This window comes from Prenolepis imparis, unplaced genomic scaffold (assembly GCF_030444845.1).
Source record: "Prenolepis imparis isolate NDT839.2.m4 unplaced genomic scaffold, iyPreImpa1.0 SCAF_4, whole genome shotgun sequence".
NCBI classification, from domain to species: domain Eukaryota; kingdom Metazoa; phylum Arthropoda; class Insecta; order Hymenoptera; family Formicidae; genus Prenolepis; species Prenolepis imparis.
Window position 1 is genome coordinate 18,682,826 of NW_028141162.1, and position 17,160 is coordinate 18,699,985.

General features: G+C 34.1%; 1 protein-coding gene across 3 annotated transcripts in view; it reads left to right on the forward strand.

The window, feature by feature from the left end:
* The first annotated feature begins 4,483 nt into the window (after positions 1-4,483).
* The window catches only part of LOC145934802 (uncharacterized), a 29,765-nt gene continuing 17,088 nt past the window's right edge, over positions 4,484-17,160 (forward strand). For 2 of the 3 annotated variants that reach the window (XM_083035559.1, XM_083035561.1), the window contains exon 1: positions 4,485-4,657. The gene's annotated coding sequence lies outside the window, so the exon portion shown is untranslated. Of the gene's footprint in view, positions 4,658-4,722; positions 4,870-17,160 lie in introns of all 3 variants that reach the window. The other variant, XM_083035560.1, reaches the window with a different exon arrangement.

Here is a 17,160-nt window from a genome sequence, read left to right on the forward strand (position 1 = left end):
GTTTATAAGATTCGCGTCAAACGTCTACACTTGACGAGTAAGAATAAAGAAAGATAAGATCGTGCCGATTCGGCGCACATCAATCGGCGCCAACCGACGCGTTGCGACTTGTACAGTTTCGGTTAACGTAGCTGAAATTTGCTCTCAATTTCGGCCGAAACCGAAATCAACCGAAATCCTGATCTTTGGCCGAAATTGGCCGTAACCGAAACCGAAACCGTAATTTCGGTCGGACTCTACCTGCAAAATACTCATTTACGGCGACGATGATTTCCTCATTCGACGAGAATTTCTTCCCACCGAGCCAAATTTTTAAGTTTGGGAACAGGAAGAAGTCGCACGGGGCCAAATCCGGAGAATAGGGTGGATGAGGAATTAATTCAAAGCCCAATTCGTATAATTTTGCCATTGCGACGGTCGACTTGTGAGACGGCGCGTTGTCTTGGTGGAAGAGCACTTTTTTGCGCGCCAATCTTGGCCGTTTTTTTTTCAGCTCTTCTTTTAAACGGTCCAATAATGTTGCATAATACTCTCCTGTTATTGTCTTACCCTTCTGCAAGTAGTCAATCAGGATAATTCCTTGGGAATCCCAAAAAACAGTGGCCATCACCTTTCCAGCCGACAAAACAGTCTTCGCCTTCTTCGGCGCACTTTCACCAGGCATTATCCACTGCTTTGACTGCTCCTTCGTCTTAGGAGTGTAATGGTGGATCCAAGTTTCGTCCACGAATCGACGCCAAAAGTTCTGCGGATTGCGCTTAAACATCACCAAACACTGCGTTGAAACGTCCTTTCGCGTGCGTTTTTGATCGAGAGTGAGCAATCGCGGCACCCATCGTGCACACAGCTTTTTCATATGCAGTTTTTCATGCAGGATTATGCACTCGTTCTGTGGAGATGCCTACGGCCTCAGCAATCTCACGCACCTTCATTCGGCGATCTTCCATAACCATACCATGGATTTTTTCCACGATATCCAATGTGGTGACCTCAACTGGGCGTCCGGAGCGCGCTTCGTCTTCAGTGCAGGTTCGGCCACGTTTAAATTCGTTTATCCAAAAATAAACAGTCTTCAATGTAGGAACAGAGTCCCCATGAACTTCGTCTAACTCGGATTTGATCTGCGCTGCCGTCCACTTCTTTAAATAAAAGTGTTTTATCACTGCACGGAATTCGTTTTTTTCCATTTGTGTGTGTGTGTGTGTGTGCGGCAACTGCTAAACCGCTCATTTCAAACGACTACCGAACGTGAACTACGCGTTACTTCTGGCTGAAATTTGGCCTGGGGGGGGTTTGAAGAGTCGAACTTTTCAGGCGTCACGTTACAAATGAATTGTAATGCCATCTCATAAAAATTTACCAAACTTATCAAACAACCCTCGTATATATGTATATATATTTCTTGCTGGAAAGCTCCCAAGAATTGACGGGGCGGGGGGGGGGGGTCAATTGTGTGTATCATACAACTGAATAAAAATTACAAAAATGAGCGAATTTATTAGGTTTGGATCAATAAAGTTATAAATTTTTTAGTAAATTTGTAAAATTTGCTCATTTTTGTAATTTTCATCCAGTTGTGATAATCAACCATAGACATATTAAATACTTCGCGTTCCCCATAGACCAATGACATATATATACAGGGTGTCCCATAATTCGCGAACCACCCGTCAGTTGTAGGTAGAGTAGGTTAAACTGAGTCAAAAAGTCCTCTACCATTTTGCGATTTTCTCAATAATTAATGAGAAATAAATTAAAGAAAATCAGCCAATTCGAGCGATGATAAGCGTGCAGCGAGAAGAGACAGCCCACTCGGGGGTCCAGAGTTAGCGCTACTCGTATGTAGTTACTGTCTTTTGTAAAGCGCTCCTCCCCGCTTCATCGCGCGCCTAGCAACCGTGTAACATTATACTGTTTCTTTTCGCCGCATGCTTAGTAACGATGTGAAACTGGGCTGTCTTTTCTCGTCGTCGTCACGCGAATTGGCTGATCTTCTTTAATTTATTTCTCATTAATTATTGCGAAAATCGCAAAATGGTAGAGGACTTTTCTATTCAGTTCAACATGCTCTATCTGCAACTGACGGGTGGTTCGCGAATTATGGGACACCCTGTATATATATCATGAAGAATAGAGATAAGGAGGCCGAACTATGTGTTTGGGATGTGCGACCAAAACCGAGGCCCGATAGTAGGACCTATAGGTACCTATAGATGGCATTGCAATCACAAGATGCTAGTTAGTTTGAGAGAGAAGAGAGATTGCAGGATGTAGAGCAAGAAGGATAGAGAATGACTAACACAAAAGTACCACCGTGTACGTGTGAGTCCCGTGAGGCAAAAGCGCAACCTTGCGGAGCATTAATAAACTACAATTAGGCTCGACATTTGGTCGCACATTTCGATAATTCCTCAATGCTAGTTCGGCCTCCTTATCTCTATTCTTCATGATATATATACAGGGTGTCCGGTAATAGTCGCATCAACCGTCGTGTGCAGGTAGAGCTAATTAAACCGAGTAGAAAAGTCCTCTACCATTTTGCGATATTCTCAATAATAAGAGAGAAATAAATTAAAGAAAATCAGCCAATTCGCGCGATGATAAGCGTGCGGCGAGAAGAGACAGCCCACTCGGGGGTCCAGAGTTAGCGCTACTCGTATGGAGTTACTGTGTTTTGTAAAGTGCTCCTCCCCGCTTCATCGCGCGCTTAGCAACCGTGTAACATTATACTGTTTCTTTTCGCCGCATGCTTGGTAACGACATAAAACTGGGCTGTCTCTTCTCGCCGTCGTCACGCGAATTGGCCGATCTTTATTAATTATTATCTCTCTTATTATTGAGAATATCGCAAAATGGTAGAGGACTTTTCTACTCGGTTTAACTAGCTCTACCTGCACACGACGGTTGATGCGACTATTACCGGACACCCTGTATATAGACGAAGCATTCCATCTGTGGAGTGAAGCCGGAAATTGGCAGAATACGACAGAGTGAGATAGTTGTTTTGACACTCTTCTTTCTCACTCTATCGTACAGAAGAGAATATGGCCGCCCTCTAGCTGTCAAAGCTGTCAAGTATACTGTCATGACAGCCAAAAGATAGAGCGAGAAAGAGCTATAGAGTGAGAAAGAGAAAGAAAATAGAGTGAGAAAGAAGAGTCAAAATAACTATCTCACTCTGTCAAAATAACTATCTCACTCTGTCGTATTCTGCCAAGAATGCTTCGTCTATATATATATGTCATTGGCGAATTTGTATTTGTATATCAAAGTTTTTTCGATTTTATTATTTTAAAATAATTGCTCCTAGCTGCTTTCGCGAGAAAATCACAATGATCCAGATTAAAATGATCCTGTGCTGTGATTGGTCAAATCTGAAATTTCACTGAATTTCATTGAAATTGAACTGAATGAAATTTAATAAAATTTCAGATTTGACCAATCACAGCACAGGATCATTTTAATCTTGATTTTCTCGCGAAAGCAGCTCCTAAAGGCCAATGTCCACGATGCTAGAAGTCGATCCGAGTTCTCGGACCGAGAAGTTTGTAGCCAATTAATTTGCGGAAAAGCGGCAATTTTATTGGCTACAAACTTTTCGGTCCGAGAACTTGGACCGAGTTCTAGCATCGTGGACATTGGCCTTAAGGCTGGAGTCCCATGGACTGATATTTTCCGCGTAATGGTTTCTGCAGCCAGCGCGATTTCGCGACACGCGACGCGCGATATCCAATGAGTGAACAGCTTTTTCGAAAAAGCTGTACGCTGATTGGATATCGTGCGTCGCGTGTCGCAAAATCGCGCTGGCTGCAGAAGCCATAACGCGTATCGCGTAACGAATCAGAACATTCAATTCCGCGTAAAGAAAACGCGGAATGGCTCTAATATCAATCCATGGGACTCCAGCACAGTATATTTATATACAGTAGGGACACACAGTGTCGGAACCTTTGATCTTTTTCAGCTGACCTTTCAGCAGTCCGCCATGTCTTTAGGTTGCAGCACCATATCAATATTTTTGTTGTACCTATTACTATTAAAACAATTTTGCGCGAAATATTTTCGATATATTATTTTATAGTCATTTTTTCTGAATAAAAATTAAATATTGCATAAAACGCGAAATCAAAATGATAGTATTGTAGTTTTACAGATTATATTTTACTATAAATGTAATCACAGTAATGGAATTATTGGGTTCTTTATGTTGAACGGGATTGGCATGACTTATAAAAATGGTCGCTTACGATGCGCAAGCAAATCTGCGCGGCTGATTTGAGAACAAAGGACTGTCCCTACTGTATGTAAGTATACTGTGACTCCAGCCTAATATTTAATATTTATGCCTAATATTTTCTTTATTGTGCGCAGGGCTTTATGAAAAAAAAACTCTAGTTTGTCCATCTTTATTATTATGTTTCGTGGTCGTTTCACGAATATAGTTGCGGCGATAAACACGAGATGGCGGGTCAAACGTGGCGCGAGCCGCATTTCGCCGCGGACGGTTCGATAAAAATCAGTCGTCGCTCGACCGATTCGTTCGAGAGTTGTTTTGAGAGCAATTTTGACAAGTATTTTGTCGACAGTGGTTGTGTGTCCTGCGTCGCATTACACGTTTGTGATTGCTCTGAAACGAATCGCGAGCTGGGGAGTAAGGGTGAGTAGTAAATACCGCAAATGAGGAAGCTTTTAACGTTCTGTTCGCGTTTCCTCTCGAATTAGGACGCGCCAGGATCTCAGCTGGTGATGCGCGGTCACGCGCCAAGTGTCTTGTCGCTACGGAATAATATGACCCAGAAGTGATTTGGCGCGTGTCTCCTCGCACGATATCCTCTCCTCGGAAGCGATCGACCAACCGGCCGAACCAAGGTTAGGGCAATTTCCCTTCATTTGTTTCTCTCGCCTTGGCTCGCGTCGCGTCACGTCACGTCGCGTCACGTCACGTCAAGCCCTTTCGCGGGCCCTTTCATTTCGGTAACCAATATTATCAGTGGGTTGGACATTTTTAAATATGCTGTTATATGCTTTTTTAAAATAAAAAGTAACAGAAAATGATGTAATAAAAAAAAACAAGTATAGGTTTTTTTAAGTAACAAGGAAACCTTGCAAACCCGAAAATACTGATTTTGAAGAAATTTTGCACACATAAAGGTGATAAATGGATGAATTTAGAAATTTTCAATTGCGGCTCAAAAACGATTCTAAAGGGTGAAACCGCCCCTCATATGTAGAGCGGCTTTTTGCTTCTCGATATATCTCAAAAAGTATTCGAGACATGCAAAAAATATTTTATACAAAAGTTTTATGATGTAAGAACACTTCATCTATTTAATCACATTAATAAAATCATTTTTTTTCAGATTTAAAAAAAAATTTTGCTGAAGAAATTATTTTTCTTCAAAGTTTTATTAATGTGATTAAACAGAGGTATTTTTATCGTGAAATTTTTTAATAAAACATTTTTTGATATCTCGAATACTTTTCGAGATATATCGAGAAAAATAAAAAACCGCTTTACATATGAAGGGCGATTTCGTACCTTGGAATCGTTTTTAGGCCGCAAATAAAAAATTCCAATTCAATTTATCCCCCCCCCCCATGTATGTAAAGTTTTATCAAAATCAGAATTTTCGGGTTCATAAGATTCCCTTATAATGAGCGTTGGTATATTTTCATATACAAATTTTCCGTATCTTTGTGTGAGAATATATAATCTTAAATGATATAAATTCGTATTATATTTTTAATAATTGTATTTGTATGTAATTTCGGATATCTTTTCGAGTGCAACAAGCTTGCAATTTTAATTTTTTATAGGTATAAAGAAAGGGCTAATTAAGAGTCAAACGCGAGATAAAGGCGCGAGTAAAAAACTCCTAAATAATTTTAGGCACAGTTTATTAGTTTAAAATTAATTTTATTTTTTTTAAATTAATTTTTGAAAATTATTAATATTTTTAATGTTATTGAGAATTTGCTGTAAATTTCGAGCATTATAGCGATAATAACTTATTTATCTTTTACAATCTAACACATTATCTAGAAAATTTATTTTATTCTATAAAACAAGTCTTTTATTAATAAAAACAAAGGGCAAAGAACCGCAGCAGAAAGTTAGTACCAAAATAACTAATTTATTTAAAAAATTCAGACAAACGTTTCGGTTTATTTTAGATCATCTTCAGTGTACAATTAATCATTGGTCTCTTAAATTCATAAATATTAGCAAATACGAATTCATAAACTTAAAAATCTAAAATCGACAAGTCTTTTATATGAGAGTATATGCGTGCGAATTCGGTTGGAAGGGGGGGAGGGAACTCCAATCTAGTGCTGCGAGATTGATTTCCGCTCGACTGCTGAGAGAGACAAAATGATTTTATTATCTCTCGTTACAGAGCGATCTTTCCTCTTTGATGATTAGCGCGCGAAATTACTCCCCCGTCGATCAGGATAGAGGGAAGTTACTAGTCGACACAGGGGCGTTGTCCTCTCGTCATCGGTCGCACGTCATCCCGGGGTATCTCTCATTTTGGGGTTCTCAAGAAGGAGGGGGGAAAATCGCATGCGAGTATGCGTATGATAATGTGTACGCTTTTTACGTGCTGATCGATCCTCATCTCTTTCGTTATGCTACACGTGATACTTATGCGTGAAAACAATGATGGTGCAATATGCAAACAACCCTCATTAACCTGGCACCCCCACCATGAAAAATCGGGTTCGGCTATAGTGCATAATAAAGTGCTAATTTGTTGCTAATTAATTGCCCTAAGCGCGAATTTTTTGCTTACCGATTAGCAGGAAAACGTAATTAAAGATGGGGGTGCTAGCTTGCCATTAAGCTAGCACCCTCACTTCCGGAAAACACTTATAGCGAATCAAAAATAAAAAAACCAATACATCAGAATTAATTGCTAATTAATTGCTCAAAGATAATGCAAACAAATTTTAAAAATTAAAAATTTTTAATTATGAACCATTATGCACCAATATGACATACTATAAGAGTAAAGTACATTAACGCAATTAATTGCTGCTATGATTTTGGTCTCAAAATGTTTCCCTAATTAATTGCTGTTAAGATATGCAGTATCGAATTAATTGCTCCACGTTTTACTTAGAAAAATCGACTCGAAAAGGTGGCGGTGCTAGCTTGCCATCAAGAGTAAATGTAATAGGTAAAGCTAAATAATGAGCAGTTACTGACTTACAGCCAGTCAAACACGAGAAACTCGGGCTCTGCCAGTTGTTTGACTGTTGGTTGTAGGTCAGTAATTGTCCATTATTTAGCTTTGAGCTTATTGCACCTTTTGTTCAGCAGGTCATAAGTTACAACATATATATGAGAAAACCAATTGATTTTACCGAGTTCCAATTTCATATAGGATTAGGGTGGAGTTCTCCCAGACAGAGATTCATCTTCAATTAATTGCCATTTGAAACAAATAAATAATATAAATATAATATTATAATATAATATAATAATTTATAATATTTATACTTTTTTAATATAAAATTTAAAAAAGTTTGAAAATAAATTCTTTTAATTTAGGTATCTGACATATGTCTCATTTCGCATGTGTTTCTCGTTGTTACACATATTTCTCTACCGTTTTACTTTTTTCTATTTGCGTTTGTGTCACCAGCGATGCACACCACGTGTACACTAGATGTGTATGTGTGTGTATGTGTGATTAGAGCTCTCCGGGAGAGATATGTCGTATCCGTGTGCGAATTTCCCACACAAACTCGCGCGGATTAATGATCCCCAACTATTGCAATTGCTATTACAATTGCGGAAAAATAGGCGTTTGAAACGTTTTGTATTGAAAGGCGGCTCTTTGAATCATTTTACCTCGAAACAATTTTTGGAATGATTTTGACTCATTGATATTTTTTTTACGCACAAAATTGCATCCTGAAAATTGTACACGCAAATATACCGAGAGTAAGAGAGAGAAAAAACTTCGCCCATTTTGGGCCCCCCTGGGCCCAGTCATCAAACATATATAATTTTGTAGATAATAATAATGGTAGTATTAAAAAAGAAATAATTTTGGATTTTCAAAAATCCCCGCCAGAAGTAGTTCTGACCTCTTAATGATGTTATTTATTTGTTTGATTGCTCATCATCAGAGCTGTCCAAGATAACAAATACGTCATTACTGTGCTCAGAAGGTATATCTATACATATAACTTCTGAAAGGAATTTAGCATATCCAAAATACCAAATAACCGATATGGTATGGGAACAACAACCTACAGTACGAGCACCATTTTTACGTTCAATCTTGGACGCAAATAGAAATCTTTAGGAAAGGATGAATACAAAAAACAAGAATTCTGGGAGTCATGTTTAACTATAAAATAAAAAATCATCAGTTTATTGCATGAAAGCATAGATAACAAATAAATGATACACTTTATACACCAACATTGATGACGTCTTAACATTGATCGGCAGGTACCTAATTCGGACATTGGCACCTATAAATTTTCAATTCTCTCATAATGCCCTACAATATGTCTCATCCCTGGACTCGGGGACCCAGAAACCCCTATAAAAATAAACGAAGTTCTTTTACAAGTACACATATATCGTATATGTATATCGCGTTGCGGTAGCGCATATATGAAGGGCGCGAATGCGAAAGAAGAGGGGGAGAAAATAATGAAACAAAAAGAGACTGACAGAGAAGAGTGTCGTGCATATTCGAAAGGGCAAGCTGGGGATTCGAATGTCGCGTCTCTCTATTGTGCCGGATCTTGTTCGTTAAGTCATGGGCGAGCACAAAAAGGCGTCGACAAAAATAATCGCAGACTTTGTTTAAAAATATTAATATATATAGTAAAAAAAATTGAAATTTGATTGTATTTAATTCTCTTGTTTATCTCTTGTATGTATATATTTATATATAATTGCATTTATTTGTTATTTTTTAATTTTTCATTGCTTATTATATGTTCTATTATATGTTATTATGTTTCATATTTATTATTTATATATATATTTATTATTTATGTTTGTATATCTTTTTTATATTTTATAGCGTATAAATATTCAAATAATAATCATCGCGATATTATGTATTATATATATATATATATATATATATATATATATATGTATACATATTTTCGAGGCACTTTATCTCTCTTTTTAAGAATTTACTATATATAATTATTTAGAATTGGCCGTCATGTCATTTTTTTCGCAAACATTTGTTCATAATAATCTGAGAAATAAAGCTTAAAGTTTCAGTAAATTATATTAATCAGCTGCATGATGAAAATCATATTGTATCACACATCATTCATCTTACACTATTTTAAATGTTGCAAGGAATAAAATAATAACACGCACATATATATTTTACTATAATAATATATAAAATCTTTCTCGGCGCCTTTGCCCTGAGGCAAATCTTAGTTTTCAACGTTATGAATAAGATTCGCATATCATCTTTATACCGTCTCGTTTAGAAGAAAACTTGATCCTTTCAGCCAACAATTCGTTTCAAAGCGCATAAAAAATAATTTTTCTTTTGCGTGACTTTTTTTATCTTATTTACTATTTGTTTTGTTTAAAATTTGTATAATATGCAAATTATACAAACGGTTTTTTGAACACTAGTGGATTCTAGGAGGGGAAAGGTTTGAGGTTAAACTTCCTTTCTTCCAAATTAAAAGAAAAACAGTTATACTGATTTCATGATTTAACGCCATCTATTGAGCATATTGTTTTGCAAAATGGCTGAAAAGAATTCGAGGGCAATCATTTAATTAAATAAAGAAAAAAAAATTAAAAAAGTATGTAAAAAATAAAAAGTATATAAAAAACATTTAAAAATTAAAAAACATTGTAAAAAAAAATAAAAATAGGATCAAAAGTTTCACTATATCTTTGATCCTGGAATAAAAGTAAGCGTAAAAATAAAGATACCAATTCGTCAATTTTGGTCACGTGACGTCTTTTGACGCTAAAAATGAGCGTCGAGCGTCAGCATGAAAAGGCATCTTAATACCAAGAAAAATATTAAACCAAAAAATTTTGCCGAAACTTTTTCCATTTTTGACGTCAGGATCTGCTAGTGGTCTTGAATGAGGTAATCATTGTGAAGATTGTGAGGATTTCATGCAGTAAACTAACAATTGCAAGTTCCGTGCGTGAACGAAGGCGTACTTTACGTTAGACGTGCCTACACTCGAACACGTTTCTCTACTTGAGAGAGATGCGAGAGAGAAAAAGCAGTTTTTACGGAACTAATCAGAATTGGATCATAGAAAAAAATTGTATTTTCGAAATAAGAGGAGAGACTGTATACTACATCTCTCTTAACAGATATTCTTAAGTGTTTCTAGAACAATTCTCTAGAAAACTAAGAATATATATTCTTTTTTAATAACAAATGGTCGTATGTGTTTTTTTTATGCGAACCGTTTCATTTGGTTATATGATCTTATTATTGTAGCAATAAAACATGCAATAAAAAATTAACGTATTGGTTATATAGTGCAATGCAATATTTGTCACTGAATGGTTTTAGTTTATTGGAAGAATGGATAAAGTATTAATAAGTGGTTCGAAAAAGAAGACTTTTAAACGATTTGAGAGGTGTTCACGAATAAGTAACGTGTGTAACATAATCTAATTTAATTTACCTCATCTCGCATCTACAATATGTACTATGCTTATGCTTTCTTTACCTGTGGTCTTTCTTTCTTGTGTGGTCTTTCTTTGCCTGTGTGTTGTAAAATAATGACACTAACTGTAAAATGGTTTTATGAAGAATATCAAAATCTTTTTATCCAATTTTTTGTAAAACAGGAGTAGATGAAAATTTATATGTATTTTTCAGTCATGCTTTATAAAATTAAAATTATTATTGTAATAAAAAAATTTAATTTAAATTATAATGAAATTATAATTAAAAATAAATGATTATAATGAAATTATAATCTATAATTAAAATGTAAAAATAAAAAAAAATAAAAATGTATGGCAAAAAGTACAAGTTAATATAAAAAGAAATCCCATTTCATCTACATTTTTTAAATTAGAAATATCTTATAAGTACTAATCTTTCTTAGAGGATTCCCTTCTTATTGTTAGATCCTTTTGGCATCTATTTTAAAACAGGATATTCTAAAAATAAATGGAAATCCTTAAAATAAGAGTACAATTTTTGCTGTAATAAGATAAAAATAATATAATTATTGTGAGTACAAAATAATTTATTCACTGTAATGTTTCTAGACATGCGGGGTATACATTAAAGTATCCAACAAATAAGTACAACTCTGTATATGGAATCGTAGCGAGTAATCATATATGACATTCCTCTGCGACATTTATACGCTTAGACGTTTCGAATCTATGAATGGCACCTATTCATCCCGTTTAAACGTTCTTATCATTCGATAACAGTCGATGCAGCGCACGCTTGTTACTACGCACCTTTCGCAAATAAAATCATCTCATTTCTTTCTCATGTTTTTTGTTTTTTTTTACAGCGAATCTTTAATACATTTTTTTAAATTATAATAATAATAATACGGGAAAATATAGAATGTATCATAATAAGTCATGCCCGTTGGAGAATGAATTGACGAAGTCGAAAATAAAGAATGACAAAATTACGTTTGAGCCTTCTTAGGCCCGATTGCACCAACGTCATTTTGGTTTTAAGCGAGACTTATAGCGTTTTTCATTGGGCAGAACTGAGTGCGCACTGGGAACTCGTGGAGTGCGCAACGGTACTGCGAATGTACGGCTAGTGTAACTTTCTTGCACGCCCACTGAAACACTCGCGGCTTGGTGAGTGCATAACATCAGCGCGGCTCCTTAACTAAAACTGCCTCAAAAATTAATTTTTTATAGTTAACTTTTAAAATGAGTACTTCGGGAAATTTAGGTTTGATAAAATTCAAAATAAACAGGACTTATTTAGAGTTAACTATTGAAAAAGGTGAAATAGAATGTCGAATTTTCAAATTATCTATAATTCTGTACGCTGTTCTCCGACAAACTCGAAAATTGCATTTAAACTGGAACACCAATACCCAGATAAATATAAGCATAGATACATATATAAGCATATTTATCTTTTAATATAAATACTTGTTTCTAGTTACGTGTTTACAAGCAATGTATTTACAATAAAAATTAATTACCTCGTTCTCAGAAAAGTTATGTACCACTTCCAGGGTTGGGCAGATATGTATCTTAAAGTATCTGAGATACATATTTAGATATGTATCTTATTTAAATACCGAATAATCAAGTATCTTGAATTTTGTAATTAATTATTTAATCTAAATGTATCTTGTATTTAAATGTATTTATGTAATTACATTATTATCCCACGTGTGCAAAAGGCGTTTATAAAATTTAATACTAGTCTATGTTCTTCTACGCTTCTGTAGAGAGACTGTTTTCTTTTACGGGATTTATACATTCGTCTACTCGTGATCTTCTATATCTGACAAAATGTTTGAAACATTGGTATTTTTAAAAGGCAATAAGAATTACCAAAGTTAGAGTTTGTAGTGATGATAAATAAATATTAAATTACTATAATATATGCTATTATATATAATATATAAATTATATAATATATGCTATAATATGTCTATATAATATTATTTTAATTATTATTATTTTATGAAGTTTAAAGTTAAAATAAATAAACTTATCTTTCAAAGAGCTGATTTTACTTTTGATTCTATTTTTATACAATTCTACTTTCAATATATAATCAGAAAATTTAAAGAATAATTGTATTTAAAAGTATTTATAAATGTATTTAAATACAATTAGTATTTAAATACAATTAGTATTTAAATATATGTCAAAACCAAAGTATTTAAATAGTATTTAAATATATATCAAAAAGTATCTTGTATCTTGTATTTAAATATTTTGTTTTGAAGTATCTGCCCAACCCTGACCACTTCTAAAAAGTTTTGTATTTTTGGAATAATACGTCTTTCATTTGAAAGTAAATAGTCGTCATCATCACTACTAGATGATGACGAAAGAAAATCGAGTATTATTTGCATACTTTGCTCGTTCAAATCATCTACTCCAATTCGCGCCGCCATATTTTGCACGCAACCGACACCGTCTCTCGGAGCTCGTGCCAGATTTCTGCATGAAAGTGCGAAAATTCAGCACTAGATTTACCAATGAAACTGCGCGCACGATCTTTGTACGCGCTGAAATTCTCAATGAAACACACAGTCCGCGGTTAGTGCGTACTTAGTGCGCACTAGTTCTGCCAATGAAAAACGCTATTAAATATGTGTTTATATAATAAATATCTTTATTTGTTTAGAAAGAAAAGATAAAGATAGAGCGAGTTTTTTAATTCATCGATTAATCAATCGCATGATGCGCAAATGCAGCACTTTGCTGTATTTGTGCATCATGCGATTGATCAATCGATGAATTAAAAAACTCGCCCATATATAGATATATATTTAAGTCTCGCTTAAAGCAAAAATAACATTGGTTCCATCGGGCCTTAAAGAGTTACAATCAAATAATCGAAAAATTTATTTGTATTATTCGAATTAAAAGTAAATAATTGTTTTGATGATAATAAGTTATAAAAATCATAACATTAATTAGACTAATAGACAGTAAGATTAGAATTATAGAAGTTGTTCAAACAATCCGCCATTATTGTTTGTGACAGAATTTGCAGATGGACATTTAAAACGCAAATTATCATTATTTTTTTCTAAACAGTTTGAATATTAATGTAATTTTGCAACATTGTTCTTTAAAGTTCCAATTATATATGTAAAAAATTTGAAATATATGGTACCATTTTTTTCAATATTTTTAATGTAGTACAATTTACATAAGTAACAAATTTTCAAAAGATTATGTGTAAAACTAACGGAAATTTTAATTGTAATAACTTTTAAATGATGAGTTAATGAATTAAATTTTGACAGCTTCAGTATAAAAATGAAAACAATCTATATAATTTTTATAAATTTTGTATCATTTTTGGATATCTCTCATATATTCTTAAAGAAGGCTCAAATGTAATTTCGTCATACTTTATTTTTAACTTGTTTGGACTTCATCAATTCATTCTCCAGAGATGGAGCGTGACTTATATACACCCCCTTATATTCTTTCCTCGCAAAATATAAAAGCAGGATTAACATAAGACAACACTAGTTTACAAAAAAATATTTTTTTAAAATTATTTTAAACCAGACAAGGTGTTTCTTATATATTTTTAGATGCTAAAAACGATCCTGCAAGTCAATTTTTACCAGCATCTGAAATAATTGAGGTTTAGGTTAGGTTAGGTTTATCCCCTAAAATGCATTTTTTATTTCGATATTTTAAGTGATATTAGGAAGAATTTAAATACAGAATTTTGCTGAGATAGCAAATATTTAGTCTATGATGATGAAGTCATATAATTATATTCATAATTTGTAGTTTAGGGCTATCAATACACAGTGTATATAACTTATCGTGATCGATTTCACTAACAATAAATGTATATTTATATATAGGGTGTCTCATTTTAATTACCCACCTTGAATTTTTCGAAACAAATGCATTTAAAAAAAAATTTTTCAGACAAATGTGTATGATCTAAATGGGGACAAATGGTAAAATCAATTTTGGAAAATCTCATTATCTTCATATGAGAAGTTCTCAGCTTTAACCTTTCATAACATGGCTAAAAAGTAAGATTTGCATTAAAAAATGCATTTTATAGGGGATGAACAATATATTCATGATATTTGATCAGACTTTCCAGATGACGTTAATCTTTTTCTACAAAAAAATCTCAAATATCGCAAAAAAGCCATTTTTTACACATTAAAGCTCAATTATTTTGAAAATCTGACGTGCTAGTGAAATTTGGTTTGCGGCATCGTTTTGAGTACTCAAAAATCTATAAGAAACTTTGTCCGATAGTCCGATAGTCCGATTTTATATTTAAGATCGTCTTAAGGCTCCTGCATACTCGATTGCCAAGTCCGTAAAATTTGTACGACAGTGCCACATTTGACAAAACTATAAACTATTAAGCGTGAAAATGACATAAATTATTCTTGCGACTTAAGCGTCATTTATCATTTTAGTGCAGTGTTTCTATTTTTAAAGTAATTGTTATAGTGTTAAAATATACCGAAGACTCATTTTGTTATAATTTAATATGTAAATGCAAATATTTATTTCATTTCGATACCTGTCAAACAGCTGGTTTTCGTCCTTGATTAGGCTCAATTCAATTCGACATATACAATGTTATTTATTGTTTACCCAAACAAAAGGAGAGTTTTCGGTATATTTTACAACTCGGTTCTATCGGTTACAAACCCTATTTTATTGAAAAACATTTTTATTTTAGCGTAAGTCGCAAGAATTTTCATGATATATTTTCTCGCTTCTGACGTCATCAATTCAAGATGGCTGCAGTGAGTATGCAGGAGCCTTAAGGCTCCTGGCTCCTTGCCGACCATGTCGAAATCGTGACGTCAGAGACGAGAAAACACGCTAAAATTTCTTAGATGCCATTTCGAAATAAAAAAATATTTCGATGAAACAGCACTTCAGATGGCTTTAGCACATTCTTAAAAAACCCCGAAAACTATACTTTCCCCTTTATAATCAATCAACAGCTGTAAAATGTAATATTATGAAGCTCAGTCCGTCTGGTCTTTGCACATGCATAGTCATTCCGCATGTCAAAGTCTGATATCTCGATCATTTTACAGATGTTGATTGATTATAAAGGGAAAAGGATAGTTTTCGGGAGTTTTTAAGAGTGTGCTAAAGCCATCTGAAGTGCTGTTTAATCGAAATATCTTTTCATTAAAAAATGGCATCTAAGAATTTTCAGCGTGTGCTTTCTCGCCTCTGACGTCACAATCCAATATGGCCGCGGTGAGCACCCAGGAGCCTTAAAGGGATCCTAAAGTTGGTTCTGCCGTACCGACAGAAAGTGAGGTTAGAATCGACCATAAATCTATTTATTGGTTATACAGATTGTTTTTTACCTGAAATTGAAATGCTTCGCCGTTTGTTAATATTAATACTTTAATTGTGCGAAAGGATTGATCAATCTGTATAGTCAATCAAATTATAAAGAATATATAACTAGTTGTATACTCTTTATAATTTGATTGACTATACAGATTGATCAATCCTTTCGCACAATTAAAGTATTAATATTAACAAACGGCGAAGCGTTTCAATTTCAGGTAAAAAACAATCTGTATAGCCAATAAATAGATTTATGGTCGATTCTAACCTCACTTTCTGTCGGTACGGCAGAACCAACTTTAGGATCCCCTTAAGTCCAAGCTTGAGATGCTACGCAGCCATTTGATTGGTTGAATGGAATCTAAAGTCAACCTCAAACCAGACTTAAGACGATCTTAAATATAAGATCGGATTATGAATACTAGCCTTTGTCTGGTAAATAATTTTTCTTAAAATAATTTTTGGCTGTAAACTAGTGTAATCCTCGTTTTATTGCATTGATTTCGCAGCGTTACTACTAAATATGTTAATAAACGCTTAGCAGCTAAAGAATAATCACTGTTGGGTTCCCTCGGAAATTGTGCATCGCGCATGAAATCATCACATGCAATCACGCGCGACGTGTGCAGCACCGTATTTAAAGAGATCGGATCGACTGCGCGATATCTTGGCCGTTCGTTTTTAAGGTTACGACAGCTCTTCGAATTAGGTTACAAGGCAGAGCTTGCGAACTGTCAACATGGTGCTTGAAACACATTCAAATATTGCAAATATTCCTTCGCGTTCTGCGTGCCACTTCTGATAGATATTCTCTATCCCGCTATTTTACGGCTTTTTTCGAAAGAAGAAATATTTTTCCGATTGTGAAAAAAGAGAATTAAATGAAAATTATCTTTATCGCACCTTATTTCCCCCTTTATTTAACATAAGATAAATGATGTTGTTGAAAAAAAAATAAATATAAAATTTTATTATAATTAACAAAAATTATCTAAATTTGAATTAATCAATTCCGTAGTTTCAGCAGCATTTTTTTTTATTTGAAAAACGAATAAAATGCAATGGTATTGGAAATGTTGCTTATTGAATTCCAGTTAAATTTTGATGCATACTTTATGAATGCTTTTAAA